Source organism: Poecilia reticulata, linkage group LG13 (genome assembly GCF_000633615.1).
Source record: "Poecilia reticulata strain Guanapo linkage group LG13, Guppy_female_1.0+MT, whole genome shotgun sequence".
Lineage (NCBI taxonomy): Eukaryota > Metazoa > Chordata > Actinopteri > Cyprinodontiformes > Poeciliidae > Poecilia > Poecilia reticulata.
The window spans coordinates 7,545,027-7,558,634 of NC_024343.1; the positions used below are offsets into that span (position 1 = coordinate 7,545,027).

A 13,608-nucleotide genomic window follows, 5' to 3' on the forward strand; every position below is an offset into this window, starting at 1 on the left:
GTGTGTGTGTGTGTGTGTGTGTGTGTGTGTGTGTGTGTGTGTGTGTGTGTGTGTGTGTGTGTGTGTGTGTGTGTGTGCGTGTGTGTGTGTGTGTGGTAGTGGATAATATCAAGGAGGATATTGTTTGTGCCATGGCAGGAGTAGTTAGAGGAAGAGGGGAAGAGGTTACAGCCTTTCTCTCCTCACCTGGAAATTATGTTCTGCCGCCATTTTACTGGAGTGTGTTTCCAATCACTGCAGGAACGTGAGAAATGTCCGCTTGGGAATTCCTCCTAAACTTCCAGTCTGCCTCTTGGGCTTGTGTCTGTGTGTGTCGAAGTGTGGTTGCAAATGTTGCTGGATAGATGAGAACGTATTCAGTATGTGTCAGCTTTTTTCTTCTTCTTATGTGATTTAAGATCATGTAAATACGGCTAGAAAAATAAGGTGTAGTCTCATTGTTGCCATGAAATCACAATATTTCTAACAATATTTTGAAAGTATCTGCAGATAAAAATAATTTAAACTATAAAAATATATAAATATTTGTTGCACAAACTAATTTAGTATATTATAATATTGTATTATAATTCCAAATGATAAATTAAGATGAAATTCATTTAAGCTTTTTAATCAATTGTATATTATGTTGGTGTCCATTTTCTTCCTTTGAAACAATTTCTGACTTTTTTTTTATGATTTGAACTTTATTGATTTTCCAGCAAAAATATATAACACAGTTCTACAATTAACATAGCCCAGTCTAACACATGTTAAATAATGACTTCTTTGGAACAAATATCCAGAACAGTTAACAAAAATTACTTGATGCAAAAGAAAAAAAAGTCACAAATTGTTCTGACTTAGTGAAGTAAACCTGAACTCTACTAGTGATTCATCGTGTCTTTCTACAACATGTTATTTGCTCTCCCAGTCTACATTCTTTGCAATTCATTTAGAATTACTGCTGCTGTTCTGGACGTCATTTTGAGGATGAAAATAAAATGGAAAAATGGAGGCGGCCTGTGAGAATGGGTGAATGTGTCTGCAAAGTGACCATCATCTGCAGAGAATTAAGTAGAGAAGAAGAAGACGCTGAGAGGTTAAGACAGGGAGCACACACATTTGTCTGTCTCTTCCCCACAAACATGTATGCAGAGACTGGCAGAGCCTCGCTGATGTGCAGCTTTACTGGCAGTGCTGGCACATATTAGCATGCTGTGCTTGCAGAACCGGGCATCTTTTGCTGAAGCTCATTGAAAAAGTGACGTGACAGTTGGACAAAACTGCTCTTCTTTGTCCTTTTCTTGCTGTTGCTCTAAATTGTCAACAGTGTTCAGACAAAAGGTGCATGTGTGTGTGCTTTCTAAATAAAAATGTCTTGTATTGCATTGTATGTGTTAGACTGAGCAGGTACATTTGAGATCATCCACTTTGTTTTTTTTTGCCCACTGCCATATCATTCAGTTCTATTTAAATTCAATTTAATTTTAATTCATAAATACTTTATTAATCTGAAAGAAAAAGCTGAAGAAGGAGCTCCTTCTTGCCCACAGTAGTGGTCTGTATTGCAGCCACTCTAAAGAACCGGATAGAACAGGTTGATGAAGAGGATGCTGAGGATTGTCAGTATTTATTTTTTCATTTTATGATAAATCCTTGTTTGTACAGAGCAGTGAGAACAAAATCAATCTTCTCCATCACCTCCTTCAACTTTTCACATCTCAGTCTCTGGTTTTGAAGGTTCTTCTCCAACAGGTGAAGCAGCTTCACCTATTCCGTGTGCATTCTCCACAATAAATGTATAGAAAATCTGCAGCATCTTTGTGGAATGACTGAAGGACTTGAGCATCCTCAATTAGTCTGCTCTCACATCTTCTTCCTCCTTTGTAATTTATGCATTTTGTGACTCATCCTCAGTCTCTTTTCCTGATTCGCTCTATCTCCAACTTCCTCCTTCATACTCACTCCATCAGTTGTTGCCAAAACAGGAAACTGTTGTTACTGCAACATTGCTAACAGTTAGCCTCCACCTCTCCATGTAAATAACTCCCACATTCGGCATGGTGTGGACCTTAGGCTCTATGGTCCTATTTGTTCATTTTTTTTCTTGTCAGCTATACTGAATTATTATTATTATTATTATTATTATTATTATTAGCTTATATTCTTAACATAGACTACTAATTACAATTTTCACTTTCTTGTTCATTTTAAATGTTTGATAATTTCAATGTGGTCAGTTTTATCATTATTATTATTTGTTTCTTCTTGCATAGACATAAATATGCAAAAGCATATAAATATAATGATTAATGCCATTACTAGAGTGCAATGGTAATGTAGTCAAGTGTATTCTTTGTTGATATTGTCGAGACTGGGGAAACAGTTTGAACTTGTATAAAAGTTTTTATTTTACGTGCCTGTGTATATTTTCCTCTATGTGCGAACAACTAGACATTAAGTGCTGGTATTGTTGTTTATTAAAAACTATTGTTGGAGCAAAAATAAGGATGACTTATTAAGCCTCTGCTATTTCTTTTTTAAATCAAATGTTCCCCAAATACAACACTCATGAGATTTCACTTTTTCACTGACTTTTTAACAACTTTCAGAAAGGACATCATAAAACCTGTGATGCACAACAGGTAGCAGTAACTTTGACATAAAATATAAAACACTGAACAAAATGAAAGTTCCTTAGTAGCAGATCATGAGCATGTCTGTTACTGTGCAGTGTGTGAAGATCCTCAGTAAATAGTTGTATCTTTTAGAACTTTTAGAATGGCTGTATTTTCATCGGTGATCTACTTTAGGAGTCTCTATTTCTCCACACATTCATTCTAAAGTATGGTGTTCCGCTTTTTGATTTCTCCTGGGATCATTGGTTGGGAAACATCCTCCAGACTGCTCAAAAGTTTAATGTCCATATGCAGAGCGAATGAAAAGATATTGATTCTTCTTTCAATGTTAGTTGTAGAGCTTTTGATAAGTTTATGTACTTATTTATTCTTTCCCAAACATATTTGAATCACCTTTTAAATCCATAGTGTTATACAGCCTATACAATTTAGTATTATAGAGCCTATATAACATTAATATAGAGCCTATATAATACTAAAGCAAATGTGCTTGCATTTGCCTGACCTCACAAACGCAAGCACATTTGTGAGGTCATGCACTGATGTTGGATGAGAAGGCCTGACTCACTGACTCACTCTTATTTTATCCCAGAGGTAATCTGTCAGGTTAAAATGAGCACCATTCACCAATGTTGTTTTCCTCTCAAGATACACACATCCATGTCTTATGAACTATTCTTTGTGCATTATTGTATAGTCATTTTATACCAGAAAGTGGTAATTAAATCTTGCCATAAAAGTTGTGAGGATGAAAATGTCCAAAATGTCTCGACGTCCCCAAGAATTAATTTCACTGATACAAATGGCTGAGCCCAAATCCTACAAAAATCCATCCTCTACCAGGGCCATATCCAAGTGCAATTCTTTGCTGGACCTCAGTAACCTGCTCCTTAAATTCCTCTACATGTTGTTTTTGAACCCATCTGAAGGCCACATGAGGCCTGGCAGTGTCTAGTTATTGAAGATGGTGACCTCTTTGCACTTTGCACCTCAGCCACTGACCTCCCTCTGGGATCTTAATGTGGCCTACCACTTTGTGGCTGAGTCTCTTTTCTTCCTGTTCACTTTTACTTTGCTGTAATACCACCAGCTGGAGGCTGTGGATTATTTAGACATTTCCAGACTGAATTTACTGCATAGATGGGATCCTATCATGGTGGAAATCACTGACAGTGGTCCATTCTTTCCCAAATGTTTGTAGAAGTCTTCATGCCTTGCTGCTGGGTTGTACACACCTGAGACAATGGAAGTGATGGGTAATTATTTAGAAGCGGTGTGAACATTTTTAGGAATGTAGTGTTTTGTCCGCAATGCACGTCATAGTTAGCCTTTGTTTGAGCCTTCTGTAAGACGGTTGTTGTGTTTCTTATTTCCATAACGCTGTTATGGAAATGACAATGTTCTGGATGTTATGGATGTTCAAGGGTGCTGAAGTCCAGTCCTCAAGAACTACCATCCTGCAACTTTTAGGAGCATCCTTACTCCAACAGACCAGGATCAGCTCTGAACAGGTCTGGTAACGAGCCATTAATTTGAGTCAGGTGTGTTGGAGCAGAGAAGCATTTGAAAGTTGCAGGATAGTAGGATTCAAGGACTGGACTTGAGCACCCCAGTATTACACAATAGACTCAAATACAGAATATTTTACTTTCACAGTAGGTCATTGTTCCTACAGACATTTAAGTGAACAGTCTCAAAGTCTCTTCAATCTTTTTTTGCTACTTCACATAACTTTCGCCAAGCAAACAATGTTCACTAATCTTGATTATATCTGGATGTCAATCCAATAGACATTTGAGTTTCTGTATTATGACCTAAATGAAACCCTAATATAACTGGAGCAAGATGCTGAGAAGCACACCAGACAGAATAGTTTAAGTTACATGGAACACAATGAGAAGTTCTGCTGAAGCTTGACTCCAGTGCATTATGTGTTTGTGTGCGTACGCAGCGATTCAGATTGACTTGAAATGCAAGAGCGGAATTAGATGAAGCCGGAAATGTTTTCAGAAGCGTGACACCTTCCGAGACTGCTCGCTGCATACGAACACACACTGACATATCTAACATGTGTTTCTAATGAGTGGTAATGTATGAATGGGCGAGCTGGTCAACCATGCAGAATGATGTCATCTGGTTGGCTGTATACATGTCTGTTTACACTGGGAGTTTAAATCCCCCTTGATGTATTTCTGTTTACTCTGTTTCCTCTTAACTTGTGAATTATCATAAGGGATGAGGAGAAAAAGTCAAATTTGCTTTAAGGCCGTCAGTGAAACTCGATGCGTAGTTATGGTACTAAGCTTTAGATTGTTATGTTCTATGCATCAGGTTGTATTCGACAAATCTTAACTAGGCCCTTAAATAGAAGTTGAATGAAGACGTTTTTCATTCATCTTCAAATGAATGAAAAACAAATGCAGCATAGTTATTCTTTTCTTTTTTCTTTTTTTTAATCTGCTAAAGCTGGCTTTTGACCAATAACTGATGGGTGGCCATAGTTGTTCATGCCCCTGTGTACAACAGGCTCTTTGTGTTATTGTAAAACGGACAAAATGATTACACAGCTGATGTTTTAAACTGGCTACAGCATCCTAAGCAACTGGCATGCTTAGCACAGTTAGCATTGTACTGTACTTGTTTGAGCCTTTCTGTTATCTTCTGAAGGTTTTCCTCTCTAGCAGCCTAAAGCCCAACCATTGGAAGTCTAAAATCTTTTTCTCCTGCGTACTGTGTGTGTATTCTGAGGGCCGTACAGACTCCGCACATACTGTCCATGGACAGTTGAGATTTTATAGTTGAGCATAATTATTACCTACGTTTCCCGTGACAAATTCCTTCATTTTGTACAATCAGAATGGATACTAGCAAATTTGATGAGCTAGTGACCACTTAACCCTGTTACTTCTCAGGACCCTGGTGGATGCCCTAATAAAAAACATATTTTGTTATTAAGGTATATCTGGTGCATATTCTCCAGTTTGGCGTTGCAACACAGAGTATGCAGTCATAGAAATTTACCATTACCATGGATATTTCCAGCAGACGTTCGATCTAGTACGAGCAGACCTCTGTGGAGTGAAGTACGTATGCTGAAATGTCTTGTTTGAAAAGCTTTTTACATTTCTGTTTCTTCTCTGCATTCATTTGAAATCCCTTATTTATGCTAAAATGGCCGATTTTGAGAGGCAACTCTCTTTTTAATGAACTGCTTGATTCTGTTACTAGCCACTGACACCAAGTTCTAAATTTGTGACTGAGACTTTGGTAAAACTTTGGTATTTTTTAAGCAATTGCTTCTATTATTGCAGATTCAGATTCTTTGTGTTTGCATATTTGTTTCTTTGTTTGTCCTATGACACTGTCAGACACTAATGTCACACAGTTAATGAAATTATCCCTTAGAGGAAACAAGTAAAGGATACAGGCGGTAACTTACAAGTGCCTGGTCCGTTTTGTGTGTGTGAGTGTGTGTGTGCGACTGTGATGGAGATGTTGTCACTGGCAGCCAGTCTTGGCATTTCCACGCCTGGGCTCCACTGCAGAGTTTCCATCTTTTCCCTCCAGTACATCCCCAGTCCCTCTCTTCCTCCTTTTCTAATCAGGGCTTTCCCTTGTAATTAGTCGTTGTTGCCTCCCACCTTCTCCTCCCAAGGAGAGGCCTATTGACATAGCATGTTGGCTTCAGTAACAAGCACCCTTTCCCCCCTGTGGCTGTGGCGCTTCCCCCCTGAGGCATGAAGAGTGGGAAGTTGGCTCATAGCATCACAGCTAACTAGGCTGCGGAGCCTCAGAGCAGGCCCTGGCGCCGGCCAGCCAGATCCCCACTGGTCAGTTTTGTACTAATCCAATAAATGAGCTGCGTGCAAGGGCAAGTCACACACTCTAAGCATTCATACACAAAGTCACACACACACTTTCTCAGACACACTAATCTAGATGCACACTTCAAGGTCCCAAGTTGTGACAAGCTGCTGCTAATTGTGTTCTGTCTGTCCTTGTCTCCTCCTTGGGGCTCACAGAAATTCCTCAACCAGTGGGCTGAACTCAAGTGTGTATATGTTGGTCTGCTTGTATTTCTCCTTTTGTTCTTCTATCCTGTGTGTGTAGTCTTTTAGTGCCTCATTCATTTATTATTGTAATTTTTGGAAGGCATAGAGTATTTACAAAAATGCTGCAATCAGCTTGTACACAGTCCTGTGGAAGATTTCTCAGTGGAATTCTGTAGATACTAAGCAAGACCTGATGCAGTTTGGGTTTGGATCTTGGTCTTGTCCTCTCCTACACAACAATTTAATACATATTAAATAATAAAGTTAACAGTTTACTTGCAAATGAAACTCTGTAGGTAAGCAGCAGCGACAAAAGTTGATCATTTTTGCGGAACAATCACAATAACTATATGTAAGCAGTAATGCTAATTAATGCAGAAATCTGTTTATTTGCATGAATTCCCATGATTGAGGAATCGTGAAACACTGGAGAGACTAATTAGTGCTAAATTCAAGATTAATATCTTTCTTATGTGTGAATGTTGTACATGAAAATGATACATTTGGTAGATTTTGTGGAACACAAATATAACTGAATCAAATAGTAATTTCTTAGCTATAAAATCAGGAGTACAGTTATGTCATTATCTGATGATTCCTTCACATGGCAAGATGACGTCTGCTTTTTGTTCTGCAGATAGAAAGAGAATGCTCTCAGAACACTGTTTTGTTTTCCTTCATCGTAATAATTTATTTTCTGCCGTGTTTTTTATATTTTTCCCCTCTGATGCTTTATTCCAACAAGAGCCATGGTCGTCCTCATTGAAAGCTTGGCTGCGCCTTTTGTAGCACACTTCCATTCATGCCTGCATGCTTGCTACACATGACACATTCTTACCACAGGAAAAGCCCTGAGCCAGAACAGGCAGGAAAACTTTGGAAAACCAGGATACAATTTGGCACTTATGGAGCCTAAACGATTTCCTCCTGGGCGTTGGGCTTTGTCCTACTGGGAAAAGCCAAAAGACCGGCGGAGAAAATTACATCCGGGAAAATGTTTATGCAGCACACTCAGCTCCCTCACTTTTTTGGCCTGCAAACGAGTGATTATTCGTCTGCTCTTAACCTCTTAGGAAGAAGGGGGAGTGTAGGTGGGTGATGGAGAGAGAGAAATTCTKTCCATCTCTAGTCTTCGGGCAGCTGCTGGCATAGCTTACACTTTTTCTCCCAACTTGAGCTTCCTTCTTGGCAGTGCGGCTGGTATTTGGAGAGCCCTTTCTAAACGTGGAACCCTCTGAGTTAGGTAGTACTGGTTACGCTGTGGAAGGTGGGTAATTGGGGGGAGCCTTCACACAAACTTGGAAACGCACACATTCATTCAATGTTCAGACCACTCACGTTTAATCCGTGTGTGCTCCCACTGGGTCAAGCCAAATAGAAACATTATGTTCTTCACCATAATTGCTATAGTAGCTCAGAACCTTACTTCCTTCATTCCCTTGTGACTAAACCTTAAAAGCTTAAATAGCTCACTTTATTGAACAGCCAGATAATAGACTTTAGATGTCTAGTTTTAAAAAAAAAGGAAATACAAGTTAATTTGACGCATTTAGCTAGGGCTTAAAATAAAATATAAGAATAGCAAAAACTGACATAAAGTTAAAGTGTTAATTATAATTTCAAAAAGAAACAAACACAAAGAGATGCACTTAAGTTTTAGTTCTTTGTCTAACAGATGTGTTGGGATGAATTCATACCTCCCAGTGTGTTTGACCATCCGCTCTATAGCCAGGCCTGTGTGTGAGGTCATTTATGATCTGATGATGATCTGGTCTTCTAACAGACCACCCCGTAAAGCCCAGCTTTCTGACACTGTGCTGACGGCATGTGCAGACAGCAACAGTAAAATCCTCATTGAAAAGGTGGAAAAAAACTTACCAGAAAGAAAATAAAACTCTGAACCACCTTCTTGCTTCATATTGTCACCTTCCTAAAATGATGGCCTAAGTTATTTTTTTTTGCCAAAAGTGATTTTTGGCCCCCAGAAAAGGGAATCACCTTCTGTTTTTATTTTTTTTTTATTTTTTATTTTTTTCCCAAAAGATAATATATTCAAAAAAACAAATTTTTGGTAAAACATAATTTCGGCCACCATTTTAGGAAGGCAAAAAGCTGCTGTTCTGCTAAGCCAAAACGCCATGAATGAGGTCACCTGCATGTTGCCCCGGTCCAGCAGTTTCCATCCACAGACCCAGAGAAATATGAGGAGACCTCAACAAAAACACACTCCTGTACTTTTGCCACCAAATAAATGTTGAATAATTAATGTCTGGAATGCATCTTGAACCGTGTCACTGTAAAACGGCTCAGATTGGACCATGAGAGAATGAAAGGATGTTGGCTTTGCTGTGGTCTTTGCTTCCCAGGTTGTGGCTGGTTCTCTATCCCACACGATTACTTTAGTGACTCTGAAAGAATGTTATTGAAGTAATTTAATTGCCTTGAGGACACCAGTATCCTCGTGGGTCCACTGACTTGCATGTACCTGTTTTTTGGGGTGACATTTAAGAACAAATGTCACCCCACATAAAATATGCAGTCCCAATCTGAAACTTTTTGTACCTGCATGTTTATTTTCCTCTTTCATGTTTTCTTCCCACTAGTTGATCAAGTTCACCATCTGTTATTTGAACCCCACCCTCTCCCTCACTCATCCTCACTGACTCCTGTTCTTTTTCACTGCTGTCATGTCTCTGGTTTCATACCAACCATTCCTTTCTATCTCCCACCACCTTTGGCCTGTGTATAACTCTCTTGCTTGAAATGGTTTCATTACGATGCCATGTCAAGTCGAGAAGTACTCGAAGCAGAGTATATTTTTCTCAGTAAAATCTGACACAGTACTGCAGGTTGGATCATATCTGTAAAGTTTTGTGTGGTGTGGCTCATTTTCCAGTGCTTTTAGACTTATAGTCCGGTTGACCCGGTTCCACTGGGGACCAAAATTGCAACATTTGTTGCATTTGCACATTTCAGTGTGTTTGGCTTGACACAACACACCATCAAGCCAAACAAACTTCTGAAACCTTTTCACTCTCTCACCTGTGGTGGCACTGCTCCAAGAACTACTGAAGGAAATAACACAAAAACCTCTGAAGAAGATACAGAGTTCAACTTCCTTCTTCACAAAATATCAACAAGAGCACAGTAACATCAGATTTTAGTGGTTATAGAAGTTATCTTTTGTTATTGATAAAAGACCACGAGTCATTTCTTCCGCTAGCTCTAAATTTGCATGTTTTTCTTGAATCCCTTGAACTGTAGCTCATTTCCTGCTTTCGGAGCGGTCTGTGGTCCGCTTGGCGTACACATGCATTCGAGTCACACCAGAGTTCACCTCAACCAGCTGACATCTGGGTTTGTAGGCAGACCAGAGTTTACTTTTTTTGGTGCACATCAGAGTTTGATTACGCATTCACACCTCACCAAACCAACTTTACTTTTGGATTATGATTATAGTGAACCAATCAGGGCTGGTGTTTTTTACTTTTTTTACTTTTCATCCTGACTTTTCAGTTTTGGTAGAAGCCAGCAGCTTCCCCATCTAAACTCTTAGATATGGCTGTAAATTTACAGTGGAATTCCAGCAGTAAGATACTGTTATTCCAAAATACGGTAGGATATTGTCAATTTGATGTCTTCTTCTCTTGTCACAATCAAGACTGACGACTGGCAGTAAACTACCGCAAAATAATTGTACAATACAGTTTTTTCCTAGGCAAGACATTTTACTTGCATTTGCATCTTAGAGAACCAGCATTTAAAGACAATGTTAAACTGAAAGAAAAAAATACTTTCCATAATAAATCTTTTAGGGAATGAATCAAAATCTACAGAACATAATCAAAAGTGTTAGATTACCATTGTTGGTGTTGTATTAAAAATACAATGTTAATTAAACACTTGTTTAGTCAAATTTAAAGATAGGTTTGTCAGTTTCCCTAAAAAGATGGTGTTTGATAAAGAGTTGCTCCCACAATCGCAGCGTATCTGTGACGTCATGTGTTTGCCCGGGAGACAGCAGTATGGCGTCTTGTCTGGATCTTATCATAACAAGGTAAGTTCCCCAAATCTATTAAAACATGCTTTTTGTTCTCTCTTTAATGTATTTATGTAATGTAATGGTGATGTATTGTCTCAATGTTTGTAACTCCCTGGCAGACATTATACCACAATGTATGCTGCGTTTATACTGTTATGTATTCTGTATCTCAATAAAGATCTATTAAAAAAGGTAAGTTTCATGTTAAGATAGTCATGTTTTTGATTTTTTGTTATGAATGCATTAACATTCTGTTTGCACAAGAGTTTCAACTTATGCTTAACGTAAATTTATTTTTTTGGATGTCGCGGTATGACTGTTCAGTACAGAGATGCTCAAGTCCAGTCCTTGAGAGCTGCTATCCTGCAACTTTCAGATGCTTCCCTGCGCCAATTAACACACCTGAATCAAATGAATGGCTGGTTAGCAGGTTTGTTCAGAGCTGATCCTGGTCTGTTGGAGTAAAAATACATCGAAAAGTTTCTGCACGGTAGCTCTCGAGGACTGGACGTGAGCACCCTTGGTTCATTATTTTTGTTAGCAGCTAAAGCTAGCCAAGCAGGTGTAACACGGGGTGTCGGTGGTTAAACAAACATTAAAACTGTCAGAAAGGCTGTTTGCGTTAAAATTATTTAGCTGCGGAGTCGTTTTCTTGAAGTTTTCGGCTATAGACGGCATAATGGGGAGAGTGGCTGTGCTGGACCGGTGGTTTGATCTATGCGATCAAAGCTAAGCCAAAATGTTTTTGTCTTTATAAATAATAATGATAATAAATAATATATTGGCTGACTCTTTTTTTTTCTTCATTAGTATGTCATGTTGGTGACTGAAGCCTGTTATGATGACTTCAACACATTTCTTCTGACAGGTTGGCAGAAGAAAGGCTGTCCAGAATGTTTCTATAAGCTGACTAATTTGTATTATGCCTAATGTCTGAGTTGTGTTCATGGTAATTATTTCTGACATTTTTATGCTTTATGTTGTAGGTGGTGAAAAATGCTCTCCAGGGTAAACCGGGTGGACAAAGTATTTTGGTGGGTCTGGTTAGTTTTGCTCACTTCTCTTCAAAATGTTTATTTATTATCCTAATGTGTCTGCTGTTTATCCTGTTGTTCCTCCAGGCTGGGAAAACCAGGCATTCTTCTGTTGGTTCATGTGCTTCGTCCTGCATCCAACGGCCACAAGAAGAATCCAAAACAGCTCATGTCAAACTGTGGACCATGTTTTCAGATATGTGCAGGTATGTGGTTTTTCTAATGATCCTACTTCTTTGTAGAAGCACTTTCTCATTGACTTTGTTTGCTATCTGAATGTAGCTGTGCTGCTAAATATATGTAATAATTTTTATTATCCGTCGTCTTATCATTATGTCAAAGATGCAAGCCAGTGTTGAAGCCTTCCTCATTGYCGTGCAACCAGGACAGCCCTTCCTCCTGCATGTTGGTGAAAACAAGAGCAGCACCAAAGACACTTCATCATCAGTGATCACAAGATCATCCAAGGTAGCTTTTAATGAGGTTTCAAAGCGCTCTTCACCTTCAGTGCAAACTTCTGTACATTAATCCAGCCTACAGTTTTCAACATTGATGTGACTTGCACAACAATTGAGGAGTTTAAGATCCTTGCTTTTACTTTACCTGGCAGAGTGGACACTCTTTATTATGATGATCATTTAAATGCATACTGTATCAATGAGAGGATTTGTTTTATGTTCTTCCAATTAAGGACTTGGTTTATTACAGTCCCTGTGGCAAGCAGTTTTCTGCATGGTCAGCATTGAAGGCCATATTGTCTTTGAGAGGGTCCAGCTGACATTCCAGACAGGACAGCGTTGTCCATGTTCTACATCTTCAACCTCCAATATCAACATGAGACAGCCAAGACTTTGGAGTTCATTCAACGGTAAAACCATTCCTATGATTTTTTTGACAATGAGCAAAATACAATGACATTATTTAAAAGTTTTAAAGCAAGTTATGATTGACATTTGACAAAGGTGGTGATGTTTTCTCTTTACTTAATTAAAAACAGCTTTATTTATATATTGTACCAGCTGTATTCAGAATGCCACACTATTTATATTCTCAGGAATTTTCCCATTTTTGATTTTGCTTTTTAGTCGCTTCATTGAGATTAACCCAGAAAGGGGCACAAAAGCCGGTCATGGGAAGATGGTATCCAAAAAGACTGGAAAGACCATTCAAAAGAAAAAGTGACAGTCAATGTTCAGGTTTCCACCCTCATCAAAAACCTGATGGACTTTGAGTGGCATCTCATTCAGGTTAGTTGTATCCTTTTCTTTGAAATATTTCTGTTTCCATATTATTCAGGATCTAAATTGAATTGTCTTTTCTTTTTCCATGTTGGACAGTGAATTCATCTGCATCTAATAAAGTAAGTGCCACTTGGACTCTTGAAAACCATTAATAGTTCACATTTTAAAACCCTGTTAATACTAAAGTTCCACATTATTTCAGCCATGTTGAATTTTAGATTTTGGAAGTCCTTTTTCATTGATTTGCTTAATGATAACCAAAGCATGGATATTTCTTTTAGAACTGTGTTTTTATGTTCATAAGATTGTATAAATTAATTAGTTAAATCCAGTTTCCAACTAGATGTTACCTGACTTAATATCTGTGTTTAACTGTCATTTGGGAAAGCCTAAATGAGTCAGGTGTTCTCCCTTGGTATGCTAAACCTGGACCAGGTGGCAGCAGGCGAGGGGAGCTGCGTTTTAGGAGAGCAGACGTCACCGAAAACGTCGGACAGATATTGCAATTAGGTGATGCACTGATGAACCGAGCAGAAATGTGAGATTTATATATCTACATTCTCGCCTACAAACATTGTTTAAATCATGTTGTGTCACGGCTGCTAAGCAACATAACGC

General features: G+C 38.6%; 1 protein-coding gene and 1 long non-coding RNA gene across 3 annotated transcripts in view; both read left to right on the forward strand.

Moving 5' to 3' along the window:
* bcas3 (BCAS3 microtubule associated cell migration factor) overlaps positions 1 to 13,608 on the forward strand; it is a 386,180-nt gene that overhangs the window by 155,921 nt on the left and 216,651 nt on the right. The window lies entirely within an intron of this gene.
* Positions 11,551 to 13,566, forward strand: LOC103474328 (uncharacterized). Of its 2 annotated transcripts, XR_001777229.1 has the most exons (7): positions 11,551 to 11,583; positions 11,702 to 11,749; positions 11,837 to 11,955; positions 12,092 to 12,217; positions 12,441 to 12,617; positions 12,835 to 12,996; positions 13,111 to 13,566. It is a non-coding gene; the product is annotated as an uncharacterized LOC103474328 (long non-coding RNA). The 2 variants fall into 2 exon arrangements; XR_535155.2 differs by lacking the exon at positions 11,551 to 11,583 and having other exon boundaries at positions 11,623 to 11,749.